This window comes from Pholcus phalangioides, unplaced genomic scaffold, assembly GCF_987345545.1.
Source record: "Pholcus phalangioides strain wild (caught in Gottingen) unplaced genomic scaffold, Ppha-v1.0 ptg000015l_1, whole genome shotgun sequence".
NCBI classification, from domain to species: domain Eukaryota; kingdom Metazoa; phylum Arthropoda; class Arachnida; order Araneae; family Pholcidae; genus Pholcus; species Pholcus phalangioides.
In genome coordinates, this window is record NW_028301608.1 from 105259729 (window position 1) to 105275240 (window position 15512).

General features: G+C 32.7%; 1 protein-coding gene across 3 annotated transcripts in view; it reads right to left on the minus strand.

Moving 5' to 3' along the window:
- Elk (Eag-like K[+] channel) overlaps nucleotides 1-14957 on the minus strand; it is a 156782-nt gene extending 141825 nt beyond the window's left edge. For all 3 annotated transcript variants that reach the window (XM_089245028.1, XM_089245029.1, XM_089245027.1), the window contains exon 1: nucleotides 14172-14957. The gene's annotated coding sequence lies outside the window, so the exon portion shown is untranslated. The remainder of the gene's footprint in view (nucleotides 1-14171) is intronic.
- Nucleotides 14958-15512: the final 555 nt, after the last annotated feature.

Sequence of the window (15512 nt, forward strand, 5' to 3'; positions counted from 1 at the left end):
GGTCAAGGAATTTTCTATCTAATTATTTCCGCTCCGGAATGCTCATTCAACAAACCACAAATCATATCCTATTCGTCCAATGGATTATCCTGGAAATTCCATAGGGAATCAGGACTTACGCACATTCGATCTTCCCGAAGACTCTCCAAATAGAACAAATTATCTACGGTCGATTCTAAAATTGAAATATGAAAATTTTTCAGCTAAATGAGAATAGTTCAGCTATGACAGTTCCGTTAACATGAAATGATAGAGTAAATATGAAGTTTAAATTTGTGTGCGTCCCCAAAGAGTGTTAATAAATAAAATTTACTCCATAACATTAGGATATTAATTCACTGAGGTATCGGAGATTGTAAAAATCTTGATTTTTTTTTAAACTTTCCCAATTATTTTGGTCAAAATCAACAATTTTAATTATTGGTGAATTTTTTTTTTCAATTTCAAAAAGAGTAATTTCAATTATTTTTTTTTCTTCAGCCCAATAAAGAGAAGTGCAAAAATTTCACTGATTTACAATTTTTTGATTGGGCACTGTGAATAAAAGTTTTAATTTTTATATTTTATTTAATTCGAGAGAGAGAGAGTTACCCTTTATTTTGGTGATAACTTTTCATATTTTACTCTTCATTTTTTCATATCCTACTTTTATTTTTCATATTTTATTTATATTTTTCTTCTCTTTCACACTTCAATTCTTTCAAACACTCTTTGTGAAACACCATGTATAAATACAACGTTTTTCAATCGTTTAACTCGTAAAAACAATAGTCCAATTTTATTTTCCATGATCACATTCAGTGTTCCTCAGGCGCCGGTTCAAGGGCATTGTCTGCCGGTCCGCAAAAACTTTGTCCAATCTATCTATCTAGCCCCACTCCATATATATCTATATAACTTCTAACTGCATATATATCTAAATATTGTTGTATAATTTGTTTTTGTCGTCAGCCGGTTCGCAAAATTATTTTTCTCCGTTTATTTATTTTTAGCGGTCCGCAAATCCTTCCCTGGTGCGGAGAGAAATTGTTTTTCTTATTTATTTTATGCCAGCACTAGATGTTTTCCTCCCATTTGCTTATATGTTGCCAGTCCGTAAATTATTTTTGATATTCATCTATTTTCTCGCCTGTCCGAATTATACATCCAATTTATTCACCTTTTTCGGGTCCGCAAATTACTTTTCGGTTTTATTTTTTTTTCCGGTGCACAAATTGTATTCTGTATTCATTTTTGGAATATCCGCAAATTGTTTCTCTCATTTCTGCCAATCCACGAATTATTTTTCACTGTTTCCACCGGTCCCCAATTGTAAAAAGATTGAAGACCACTGATCTATTCTACCCGAAAACCCCAAAGCAACCCCTTGGGAACCCCCCAAAGTTCCACGTTACTTTGAAAACCTACTCTATAACATGCGTATCAGAATGATATAATTAAATTAGACAAAATCTCTGAAGAATATGGATTTCTTTGGAAAGCACAAATAACTAATATAATTTCATAATAATAATTATAGTAAAGGTATTTATGAGATAAAATAGGATTATTAAGATAATTGGAGATAAAATTTTTCTTTTATTTCGATTTAAGTGTTTTTTGCACTTGCATCGTGAACTTGTATTATTAAGTTGATGGGTTTTTTCTTATAGGAAATAATACGTGAATCATTATGAAATAGAATAATTGATATAGAAAATTATGATTAATATGACTGTAATAGTAAAAATATGTAATATGTATTTTTGTAATAATAAAAATAAAATAAATTCAATGATGTTTTGAAACAACCAAGGCAATGATTGAAAAAAATATAGTGTAGTTATGTCTATCATCAAGGAATTTAGTTTTCTTTTATCACTTGAAGTGAAATGTGTTTTATTACTGAAAAGCTATTACAATATTAATATTTGATAGGATTTTCAATTAAATTGTTTTCTATTCGAAACGAAAGAATCGGTGTTAAAAGTTATGTAAAAATTGAGAATATCCAGAAAAGACTATTCAAAAAATAAATTTTTTAAACGGATGATTTCTTATCGGTTAAAAAAAATATTTTTTTTAAACAGATAAGAAATCTGGTATTTTTAAACTCTAAATTTTGAAATTTACAGAAAATTGAAATTTTGATTTCTTGAGGAAAAGAGCATAGAATTTTGAATTTCTAAGAAAAAAGAAAGGGGAGTTAGGATGATTTAATTTTATTCTTCAGAAACCATGAAAACTTAAAAAATTTAAAAAATTATAAAATATAAATATAAAATGCATTAAAAAAATAAAATAAGAGAATATTAAAAGCATTGTAGAATACGAATATTTATAAAATTATAAAATATGAATATTTATAAAATTATAAAATATGAATATTTATAAAATTATAAAATATGAATATTTATAAAATTATAAAATATGAATATTGAATGCTTATAAGATATGAATATTAAAAGATTATAAGATGTGAATATTTAGAAAATTATAAACATGAATAATTGAAAGAAATGATAAAATTTCAGCTTTCAAAAAAATAAATTAAATTTCTAACGTTTAAAAAAAAAAGGTAAAATATGAGGATTTAAAAAAGAAATATGAAACTTCAACGTTCAAAAAAAAAAAGAAATGATAAAATATTGTTTAGAAACGAAATGAAATAAAATACGAAGGTTCAAAAAAAGAAATGATAAAATTTCAACGTTTAGAAGAAGAAATGATAAAACTTGGATTTTTGAAAAAAAATGTTTGAATTTTCAATAAATAAAATTTTTAGACAAATTAAGCAAAACCTTATCTTCAAATTTGAATTTTTACTTAGTCTTTAAAATAAACCTTTATTCAAACCTTGAATTTTGAGATAATCTAGAGGAAAAATTGAACTTTGAAAAACAACATTGAATTCGTATTTTCGTCAGCTTTCAATTCCACGAAAAAAAAATTCACAAATAATCAAAATCTTATTAACAGCGTTAGTAGGAAAAATAAGTTGAATTTCCGATTATAGCTACAAACTCACGTGAAATAATAAAGCTATTCCGGGCGTAAGTGCTTGCAAGAAAGATTACACTCTTATTAATCCAATAATTACTTTTTATCAAGTATTTAAGAACCATACGACTGTAAATCTCATATACGCATCTATCGACCGATTCCTTAATTTGTTTTCCCATAAATAGACTGTTTTGATGTTTGACTGTTTTCTCATAATTAGACTGCTTTGATGTCCATTCTCTGGCTTAAAACTTCTTTTCTTCGATTCGTTCTGTGTGTTTTTAGCTCTCTGGCCTCAATATATTATTTTCTATTTTCGGTTGAAAGGCTTTTAGTCCTGCGGAGGATTTTACATTCCGTGGAGCTTTTCACCACGAAAACCGGCTTTTTCTAATTTTATTTTAACGCCCTCGTGGAGCCGCGTTCCATTAAACAATGTCTGATGTTTTGAAATAACCAATGCAATGATGGAAAAAAGTACAGTATATATTTGTATCTTCGGGAAATTTAGTAATTTGTATCTTCGGGAAATTTAGTAATTTTTATCACTCGAAATGCCTTTTATCACTGAGAAAATATTATAATTATTTGATGGGATTTTCAATTGAATTGTTTTGCATTCGGGACGGTAAAATCTATGTTAAAAAAAACTGTGGAAATTGGGAATATATATATCAAACAATTATTTAGAAAATAAATTATAAAAGCGGAATTCTTGAATTTGTGGAAACTATAAGCAATATGAAATGTTTAAAAACTCTAAATTGAAACTTGGAAGAAATTAAAATTTTTGATTTTTGGGAAAAAAGAATATACAATTTCAAATTTCTTAAAAAAATATGTAATTAAGAGGATTCAATTTTACAATCTTGAGAAACCATATAAATTTAAATATTTAAAAAATGATAAAATTTAAATAAAGTTTATTCAGAAAAATAAAATATGAATCATAAAATATATACATAAGATATGAATATTTAGAAAATCGTAAAATATAAATATTTAAATCATAAAATATAAGTTATAAGTATGAATAATTGAGAGAAAAATTCCAACGTTTGAATAAGAAATGAAAAAAATATGATTGGTTAAAAAAGAAATGATAAAACTTGAATTCGATAAAAGAAAGTTTGAAATTTGATTTTTTAAAGAAAGTTTAAAATTCTTGAAAGATATTTCTTAAAAACACAAATTTTAAACTAACATTTTTACACACAAATTTTAAAAAAGTTCATATCCACACCTTATCTTCAACTCACGTGAAATGATAAAACTATTCTTAATTGTTTGCAAGAAAGATTACATTATGATAATTACATTAATGATTCGCATTAAATCCAATAATAAGCTTCTTTGATTTAAGAGCCACAAAACAAAAAATTCTTTATACGCATCTATCGACCGAATGCCTATTTTGTTTTCCCATTAATAAACAGACTGTTCTGATGTCCATTCCCTGGCTTCTTTTTCTTCGATGATGTGTTTTTAGCTCTTAGCCTCAATATATTATTTTCTTTTTTTCGGTTCAAAGGCTTTTAGTTCTGCGGAGGATTTTACACTCCATGGAGCTTTTCATCACGAAAACCGACTTTTTTTTTCCCGTATTTTATTTTCACGCCCTCGTGGACCCGCGTTCCATTAAACAATATCTGGAATACATTCAATAAACGCCAAACTTTCTTTCAAGATCGCTATCCCCCCCTCGTTTTCGACACCTTAAGTCCAAAACTTCGCAGATGCCATCGGAGACATTAACACAGGAACCAAGAAGATTGACGGTATATACCGTGGAATATTACCCAGCTGTCCGATTCAAAAGAGCGCATAATGCTTCTCGAGAAGACACTATACTTATTTTATTATTGTGTTTTTTAATGGTGTATGACAAGTGATGCATTCTTAGGTAATGGGCCGAGTTATTTTTGGAAAAGTTTGGGACTCTCGTGGTTGAAGCCAGGTAGGTAAGTAGGTATCCATGCGTTAATTACGGCGAAGTGAGAATTAATAGTGACACGTATTCGGTCGTACAGGTACAAGTCACTTGGCATATCTTGTGGAGAATAAAATAAAATCGTTTTGATGGATGATGTGTTAAAAGTGAGAATGGGAATAGACATTTGTTTTTTAGTTCTATTTGCTTAGATGCACTTCCTCATACTTTAATATTTTTCAATGACAAAGAGCCAAGGAAACTGATCTCTCGAGTAGATATGGAATTCAATTAGTGTGCCAACTTTACAATACAATAAGCACATAAGTATTGAAATGTTACTTGATACTTTAATTTTTTTCGTTATCTTTCGACTCTCGTGAAGCCATACTGGGCCACAAACGCACACCCTTTGTCATTCCATATTACAGGAATCCATGTGATGAAACTTGGTATAACTCCGTTTAATAATGACACTAATAATGTCAATAATAACAATGTCAACTGTAATAATAACGCCATTGGATACACTGTACAAAAAGATTTCACATACGTCAGACCGCTATGTCCGATGACTACAGGCGAAATGGACGACTTCAGTGACGCCAAAGCTTCGCGTGGAGGTTATAGAAAGTGTTGGATACAGTCAACAATAAACTGTTGGTCTTAAAAATAACTTCGAATCGAAATGAATATTTTTAATGGTCATTTTTGTAATCCTAAAAGAAGTTTCAGCCGCAGCAATAATTACAAAATTTGATTTTTTCTTAATTCGAATTTCTCCTTCCAAAATTTAATTTCACCTGGAAAAAACATCATCGTGGCCATGTTGAGAGAAACGCATAGAAATTCATTCTGGTTTCGTTATAAAGGAATGGGCCTTTTCTTGAAATGTCAGTGCGTGTGACTTATGGACATAAAACGCGTGCCCTGACATTTCAAGAAAAGGTCCATTCTTTAGAACCAAACCGGCATAAATTTTCATACGTTTCTCAGAGCGTGGTCGTGAGAAATATGTACTAAAAAATATGCCCTAAAAATCATAAAATTCGATATTTTTTTTAAAGTCAGTACGTGCAGGTTCTCTTACTACATGTGACACGGGAACCAACAAACGCATGAAAAAAATTAAAATTCGTATTTTTTTTTCATATTTATAAAAGGTTTCTAAGATTTCAAAAAGATAATTAAGTTCAAAAAAAAAATTTCTATAAGCTTCAAATGTTAAATTTGTATGTCATTATTAATAAAATATTTCCGATAAAACGAACCAAAAAATCCATTCTTTTAAAAAATATTTTGAAGACAAAAACCAACCGATTGATAAAACATTACATTTTTATCAATTTTTAGGGATATTTTTCATGTGAAACAGCATAAATTTGCCCAAAATCTAAGCAGACGTATAAAAATTTCTGTCCAATAACTAATATGGTTTTTTTGAAAATTTAATTCCATAAAATCACATCGATTAAGTTAAAGCATATGAATAAACTTGATTGTTTACAAAATTATTATTTTTTTAAATAGTTCTGCGTATGTCCATTTTTCAGCAGTAAAAAGTGCTTCAACTTCAACAAGGTATAACTCTATTACAGTCTTTCTCAACCTACGGTCCGCTGATCACCTCTGACCCTCAACGATGGCACAGGTGGTCCGCAGATAGACTTGATAATTAAATTGTAACTGACCGAAAAATTATGGAAATCTTGTAATGGATATAAGTACACTAATATCCTAAGACCTTTGTTTTAGGGTAATCACATCACAACTGGAGAAATACGGAAATTGTGATTCTAAAAATACGGGATATAATTGTAGACAAAAAAATTCAATTTACGACTAATTTGCTAATTATTACTGAAATCACTGAAGGAGGAAGAAGTAAAGTGAGCTGCTGCAAATTGCAGTAAAAAGAATTTACTTCTCAATGGAATTAATTTCATCATGACTTGGGTGACCATATTTCATTCAGAAAAATACGGGAAATGGGAGCTCAAAGAAGGTTAAAAAATGTAACATCGGCAATTTTCACCAAAAAACGTTGCCATAAGTCGGCGAAATCACTAGTTATTGCTAAAAAAAAAATTATCAATTAATGAGTAATGAATTACTGGCAATAGCAATGAACTGAAAAAAATGTAGTTCACGGATAACAACTTGGAACATGACAAATATTTCCAGATGAATATTTATAGCGTAATTATCATATAATTCATAGTGATGAAATTATTTTTCATATTCGTAGTTTTCAGTGAATATTGCAAATCCGAATAGGCTTCGTTGAAAAATAACGATACAAATCTGTGAAACAGTGAAAATGACCAAAAATATGGAAAAATCACTCAAAATACGACAGATTCCTGCATAATATGTATTTTATTACTGAATTTGAATGCTCCGTATCACGGGACACATGGTCTTGCCCCTCATACTGTAAGTTAATGGTCCGTCGAATTCTTACAGACATTGTACTGTTTCACCAAAACACCAAATCTGGCCGTATCGCTATATTGCAATTTACTGCCATTAATGACCTTCACAGAGGTAGACGAGCATCTTACCACCACGCCACTCGGGTTTCACTGATCATTGGGTTCAGAAAGGGGTTAAGAAACGCCACTCCATTACATTTTTTTTGCCCACCATGTCAATACAAAAAGATTTCTTCACAACACGCAACCTTTGAACCGCACTTCACGATCGTCCCAAAAATTTATGTTGCATATATTTTTTAACGGCTTTCTAAGATAATTTATGATATTCACATAAATAAACACTCAATTTTTTTTTGTAGTTGAAAGTTAGTCTGATACTAAATAGGCATTAGCTATTTGATTACGATAAGAGTAGACACTCTGTATAATTTGGCAAACCTGAAATTCTTGGTGATGCGAATTCCTTCAACCTCTTGAGAAAAATTCTCGCAGAAATAATAAATATCACTACTTGTAAGAAGAATATTCTTTTCGTATGTGTTGGTATAGATATATTCATACTCCACAGAAACCACTGATAAAAACGGAAACTCCACAACAGGAAATATACTCTTCAGAAAAGATTTTCCTGTATATTTGTTGGAAGATCTCTTCAAAATATAAATCGGAACATATCCTTTTTTGCTGTTGTTGTTATGAATAGATTCAAGCGACTCGTATTTGGATATCGATCACCAAGGATATACAAATATTTACCCCATATATATAAGTACATACTCTCGCTGAAAGCATTCATTGAAATTCTCCCTCGCCTCTCGATTATTTATCCATATTTATATTATGGACTCATTATATCCACCCTTAATGATAAATGAAACAGATAAATATGATTAATTGATTACATCGACCCATGACCAATTTCATGGCGAATCTAGACTCTATTGATCATGGAAATGATGCGATTTAATATGGACAATGACAGGTGCCATACTATGTATGTTATATTCCCGGGTGCATATAAGACAATATTGTCGTCGTCAATTGACTGTTAGGGGGGGATATAACATTACATGGCATACAGATGACGCTACGCTAATTTGTTGTTCATGTTAGTTCCACTCCTGGTTGGATATAAATCAATGGAAACTGAATGTTGCTCCACTTTCAACATGTCTTAGACCAGTGGTTCTCAACGTTTAGAAGTCGACGGCCCGGTTGATGTCTATTTGTGAGTGGAATACCTGGTCATACTCAAGAATAGCTAGAAATAAATAAAACATCGTATTACTCACTGCCCGACTGATGTCAAGGCCCAGTACTGGGCCGTGTCCCGGCGGTTGAGAAACATTGTCTTAGACCACTTCAAACTCTATATACGTAATTTTTTTTCCTGATTAGATTACTTTATCGCACACCAACTCCAGTCATATCGCCATAGGGCTATTTCTAACCAGTGGAGCTGGGAGGGAAATGAAGGTGCTATCTACCGGTGGTCGCCCCAAGTACGGTAGGTGAAGAACTTGTTTCTAATGTTCTTGCCAGGATTCGAACCTATGAACCATGATGGTAACCTTCATAGTGAAAGACGAGGATCTTACCATTGCGTCACTCAGGTGCTTTCCTGATTGGACTGCTCGCTGTGTTCCAAACAGGGACTGATTTCCGCATGGGCAACATGGGCATTTGCCCAGGTCCCATTTGTTAAGCCCCCCTCCCAAAATGTATGTGTGATGTAGTGTATACTCTTTTCTCAAGTAATTCTAATTTTTATTTTGTGAAATTCTTTAAAATCAAGGAATTCTACTTAAATCACATCCTGATAATTCGAAAGTGCCCATAATTAGCACAAACCCCCCCCCCTCCCATTAAATATCAATTTTAATACTATAGCAATCAATAATAGACTTCACGCAGATGTACATAATGCCCCTATTATATTATTAACACCACCACAAAAATATGTTGATGTGTTGATTGTCGAAAAATGTGTTCGATTCCACAATTTCACATCTTTTTAACCGTAAAACGACAAGAAAGTTTGCATGTTTGATCAACATGAAACCCTCAACTTTACGCATCTGATAATTCAAACACTTTTCCCAATGAACTGCAACAATTTTCACCCTTGGTTCAGGTTGGTGATACAAAGTCACAAATGTTAAATAAGGCTAGACGATTAGAAGAGACGCTCCCAAATGTTGAGACAGCATTGAATGCCATCATTGACAACACATCGCTAATACCAAACTGTGTATTAAAGCTGAGATAACTCAAAAATTCGATTTTGATGGCATTATCAATGATTTTGCTCATACCAGAGTGCGAAAAAAGTATTTATTGTAAGATATTTTATCATGGGTGGAATTTTAAATTACATTTCCTGTTTGAAATAGTGCACACGTATTCTTTTTTTATGTGTTCACAAACAACATGTACTGTACCTGCGGATGTAAAAAACCTCTTCGACCACATGTCGAGGTGGCCCCCTCCCCCATCACGTCCAAGTCGGGCGATAGTCCCAAAATCTATTATTTTCATAAGGGGATGTCATTCATATTATGTATCTGAAGGCCAAGACCAATAATCAGCCAGGGAATGGGATCTTGAAGTCAGTCTTCCATTTTCAGAAAATTGATGCTGTGGGTGGTATCACGTGACTAATATTGACGTTAATTCAAGTTTGATTCCTTATCAGAAAAAATTTTGGCTACCACCTTGCTAGATGGTCAATATATTTCGGTAGTTTATCAGGTAGACAAATTTTTTTTTAATGATGCCAATTATTATATCACAAAAGAGCTTTTATATGATTCTAATTATAGCTATGACAATCAACTTTGGCTGTATCAAAGTAAGTTGATTTTTTTCCTGATTAGACTGGCAATAACCATGCAGGTCTCGTTGGGAGCATGTCAAAGAGATGTTCAGTAATCAGCTTGATGGCTTTTCGTTCGATGTGACATTCGCGTGCAAAACGTGTCATGACCATAACATGACAGAGTGGTTTTTCGCGCATGCTCTCTGTGTTACGAACATCCATTAGTTATTAACAAGGGATGAGTGTGACAGCCCCTATTCTCAGATATCAGGAAATAGCTGCTGAAAATGGAGCCACGTGATTAAACTTGACGTTACTTCGATTTTAATCGTCACCCGAAAACTTCTCTCGCTACGGCCTTCGGTCAATATTTTGATAATTTATCCGGTAGAAACGAGAAATTTTTTAAAGATACTAATTACGACATCAAAAGGCCCTTTAACAGATTTTAATTATAGCTATAACAATCAAGGTCTTATTCAAATACAGATACTAGTTGTTAAAGCCCGGAAGTTCAGGCAAAATGCCAAAAATGCCATTCTTTTTTAAACTCTCTATTTTTGAAATTTTTCGGCAAAAATATATACATTTTTTTTTTAATTTTCTTGCCTATTTTTCTATTTTTCAGTGAATTAGTTAGAGGCCATATTCTGTGATATTTTAAAAGTAGAGAACTTCAAAAAAAGAATTTTCTATTTTAAAAGTATTAATTCTTCTCAGAAGGTTCCGTCCCCCATCCCATGCCCATAGAAACGCAAACAGGCGTAAGTGCCTGAGAGATAGGCATCTGACAAAACTTATTGCTGTCAGTCATAGTGGTGACAAACACTTTTCATCTCTTATTTGTACATAGTTATCAGATAGAAATCAATAGATTGTTAGAATTCACATCAAAATTTTAAGATCCAATTAAAAGACGAATCATAATTTATACAAATCATAATTATTCATCAGGGCTTAACCAATTGAAAACAAAATTAAGCGCCAGAAAAATCCCTTAAGATCCGTATAACACAATTATTATATCCCCTTTCACACCCGAGCATTCATTTTTTGGAATTTTTTTTTTAAATTTGGAATTTTCAAATTAAAAATATAAAATGTCCGCAAATCATTTTTTTTTTCGATTTTTTCTTTTGAAAGAAAAATAATTCACTCCATTTAAATTTTTTTCAGCCAAGATGTGATGCAGGGTATATATTCATCTTCACATACAATTATTTCCAGAATTTGATTGCTAAATTTTATGCAAGAAACCCCACTTTTTCCGGAGACACTTTCTCCTGGAAGCCATCTTAAAAACATCCTGGAAGTTCACCTTACAGAGGTGAGCCCTCTGATGGAAGCCCCCAAAGTTCATATTCACATCATATTGCTGACTCAAAACTTACATAATCAGGTAAGGGCTCAACTTCCTCAGGTTGGAAGAAAAAATTCTACAGTGAGGAAAAGGCAATCCACATATTTGTAGCCCCAGGGTCTGAAAGATATATATACTGTACTATTTTTGAAACAGCACAAAGAGTAAATGCAGCCAATATTCTAGACAGTTCTCGAACGCTAATTATCATTGTTTTTAGTTATTTCTCCTTACCTCCCCATCACATTAATTACAAATACATATTTTAAACATTTTTACTTTGTTTTTCTGCCTATTTTTCACAATTTTTGGCACCTAAACTTCCGGCCTGTACTAATTATGTATCAGCCATGATAGGAGCCCCCGCTTTCTTTTGACGGTTCCTCAGGTCAGGATTTTTTGCAGACCTCTCATTTTGATTTTCAATCGAATTTTATCAAATTTACAACATGAAATTATTAAATTCGGCAACATAAATATATCAGGACCATACATAAATTCAGAACATGCATTCCATGTGCCGATTCGTTAGAAATTCCGTAGATGAATGTGTACGAGGTGCCTGTACGGTTAAGTAGTAGCATGAAATTATTTATGAGATCGATCTATGGCAGGATAGACACACTGTCGGTCTTTTTCTGTTTGAGGGGAAAAATCCGAATTTCTTTTATTTGTGTTCTAGCCTATAGCATAAGACGCTTCTTATTTCTCATTTTGTAATTCTTAGCCCCATTATGGAATACTTTAATTACATGTGAAAGACAATAATATAGGAGATAATGTACGAGAAACTCGATGAATAATTCCTCATCTAATTTTTTTCTTGAAGACCTGCAATGCTATAAATCTATATTACAGTGAAAGCTCGATATAACGATACTGGGTGGGCTAAGAAAGAAATATCGTTGTAGAGGGATTATCGTTATATCGAGAGTATTATCATCAGCTAACATCGAATTTATGCTGTCGTTGGCATTTCTTCTAGATTGGTGTTTTTATACCGTCATAAAATGCAATTATAAGTAATAAGTATAATTCGCAGCAAAGAATTATCGATAACTCCAAATCGATCAGTTGATTAACAAAATTAAGGGATGGCAGCAACAGCATATACCTGATGATAATGCTATGTACCTCTCAATCTAACGATAGTCCCTCTACAGCGATATGTTTTCTTGGTCCTCAGATTATCGTTATATTGAGGTTTCACTGCAGTTATTTCACTCTGGAAAGTGGTTTATCGCACACAACTTCTGTGCACAGCGTAGAAAGTAGCTTTACGTCAACTTCATTAACACTTTTGAACCGGTAGATACAGCAAAATATATCGATGTTATGATTAAAAACTGGTGAGGAATTTAAAATTATATTGAAGGTCCTTTTTCAGAGAAATATAAAATATATATAGGCCTACCGCGTTGTAGAAATTTCAACACATCCTAGAAAAATATCGTTATAGAGGGATTTATCGTAATAAAGTATAACGTTGTACTGAAAGGAGTTTAACTATATAGGCAATTCCAAACTGGATTTGAAAAAAATATCGTTGTGCGTTGTGAAAGAATTCATCATTACATCGAGTATCGTTGTACACAGTGGTTGTTTCCCGCATGGGCAAACATGGCGAGTGGCCAGGAAGTACAGATTTTTAGGGGAGCTTCAAAATTGGATGTCGTTTATATTTTTGTATCTCCCCCCCCCCCCATCCACACATTACGGTGCAAACATGGAATTTATTTTGATAGAAATTATGCTAATTGCTACATAATAATACTCTGTAGCAACGCTTCAATAAGCGCTGTAAAAAAAGGGGGGGGGGGGCACAAATAATTCATATTTGTCCAGGGTTCATTTTGGGAACAGCGCCTGTCGTTGTAGTGAGGTTTCACTGTATTAGCTTATTGGAGCTACGGCGAGAAACGCGTGTACCATCATCCTTTGAAGAAGAAAAAAAGGAGTTATGTGAAATCGTTTATTTTAAAATCTTATTAAGATTAGGGAAAACATGTAGTAATATCATTAAGGTTTGGGGAGGGGGAAGTTTGAACAAAACTTATTAAGGCTACGGGGAAAAAATGAATTAAGCTTATTAAAGATGTATTAAAGGCTGTATCAATTTATTTTATACCATGTTACAAAAAAGTATTTATGCTAGCAAATAGGCTTTATTACTAATTGGACAGTCTGTATGGAGGGTCTTCATCAGTTAAAGTCCCTAAATTCGAATAACTCATTGCTCTAACTGCAAGAAATCTTTGGCTTTATTATAAAGGACCTCAAATACAAATACAACACCTACTTCGGAAGCTTATTAAGGCTATCCAAAGAGTCGGATTTATGGCTCTATCGCTTGTAGGAAAAGTTTCCCTCCCTTTTCCAATTCTTGACCAATTACTGAAATTTGCCGCCCTTCCTAACTTGTCGCCCATCTATCCAATTTATAACCCCCCCCCCCCGAAAATTATTCACTGCCTATGCCCCTTCTCAACTGAAAAAAAACCTGGATAGCATTGAATAACCTGAAAAAATTTTCAAATTAAATTTCCTCAAATATTTAAATTAAAAAAAAATCAATAATATAATTTTTTTATCAATATTGATCTCCATTATATAACGATGTAGAAATTCACGTGATATACTCACCAATTTTCTTTGACGGTTCTTTTCCCCAGTCGAATACTTCAAAATTAAATCCTCACGTGAGAACGACGATGATGATAATGAAATCCCGATCGGATCATCATCCACTCACTAATAAGAAGTGATGATAATATCACGCGAACACGTTTCTTACGATAGAGAGCTAATCTAGTTACCACAGGTTACGGTGTTTCCAGTCAACACACATGATAATAATGATGGCGAATAATAAACGAGACAGACTCGTGTCCGTTTTCTTGTTTTTCAAGGCTATTCAAATCACCTCCAATCACATGAAAATATTTCATATAATCCCGTCAGTGATGATAACAATAAGAATTAATAATCTTAAGTATTACCGATAACAGTATTTATAGTACCGGAGGGGTAGGTTCATTGATCTCACAGAGATGATGATGCTAAATACTTGCTTGCTTGATGCTGCAACTATTGATGAACATATAGATACATGCACACCACACAAATTTATATAACACACTGTAGTATGAATAGACTTTGGAATCCTTAAATCCCTGGATCCGAAAACAAAAAAAATATCCGATAATTTTTTTTTTCTCTTCGATCAGTTGATATTGGAAATCGAAATAATTTCTAAGGATGGGAAAAATAATGAAAATAATTATTTCTTATCTCGGAACAACTGTTTCCCTTATAATATTTCTTGCATAGATTTTTTTAAAATTTAAATCTTGAATCTATAAAACTGCTAGAAAAGTACTCTAGCTGTTCCTATCCTAGAGCGAGAGTATCCGAAAAACACCTCCATCACTTGTGGAGATCGACTCTATTTTGAAAGATATTCTGCTGATGCTGGACTCTTGGCCCAACCCTACTCCCTATACCGCTCTTCTCCGTTCCCCCCTTATCTTGTGTGTATATCTCTAGTGACGCCATCTGGTGGATGAATAATGAAATATCTTTTTTTCGTCTGGGGTTTTTACGGCATTTTTAATGGGGTTTTTTTATGCGTTTGGATACGCGGCTGTCTTTGTATTCGGGGGTTCGATATAGGATCTCTGGTTAGTTCTGGTAGCGTGAGTAATGTATTTGGATGGAAGGGTGGGGGGAGTTATTAAATATATTGGAATTGTGTGGGGTTGTCTACCCTGGGTAGTGACGATGAGTCACCTCACTTTTACTGTATAGTGCAGTGGTGCGTAAACTTTTTGAGGCGCGACCCCGTTTTCACCAAAGAAATTTATCGGCGACCTCCTACATAGGCTGACCATATGTACCGGTCCGCTTTTTCGATAATAAATGCGCTGTCGCGAAAACACTTTTCGGGACGCTTGTTTCGATCGTAATTAGGCGATAATGACTTCC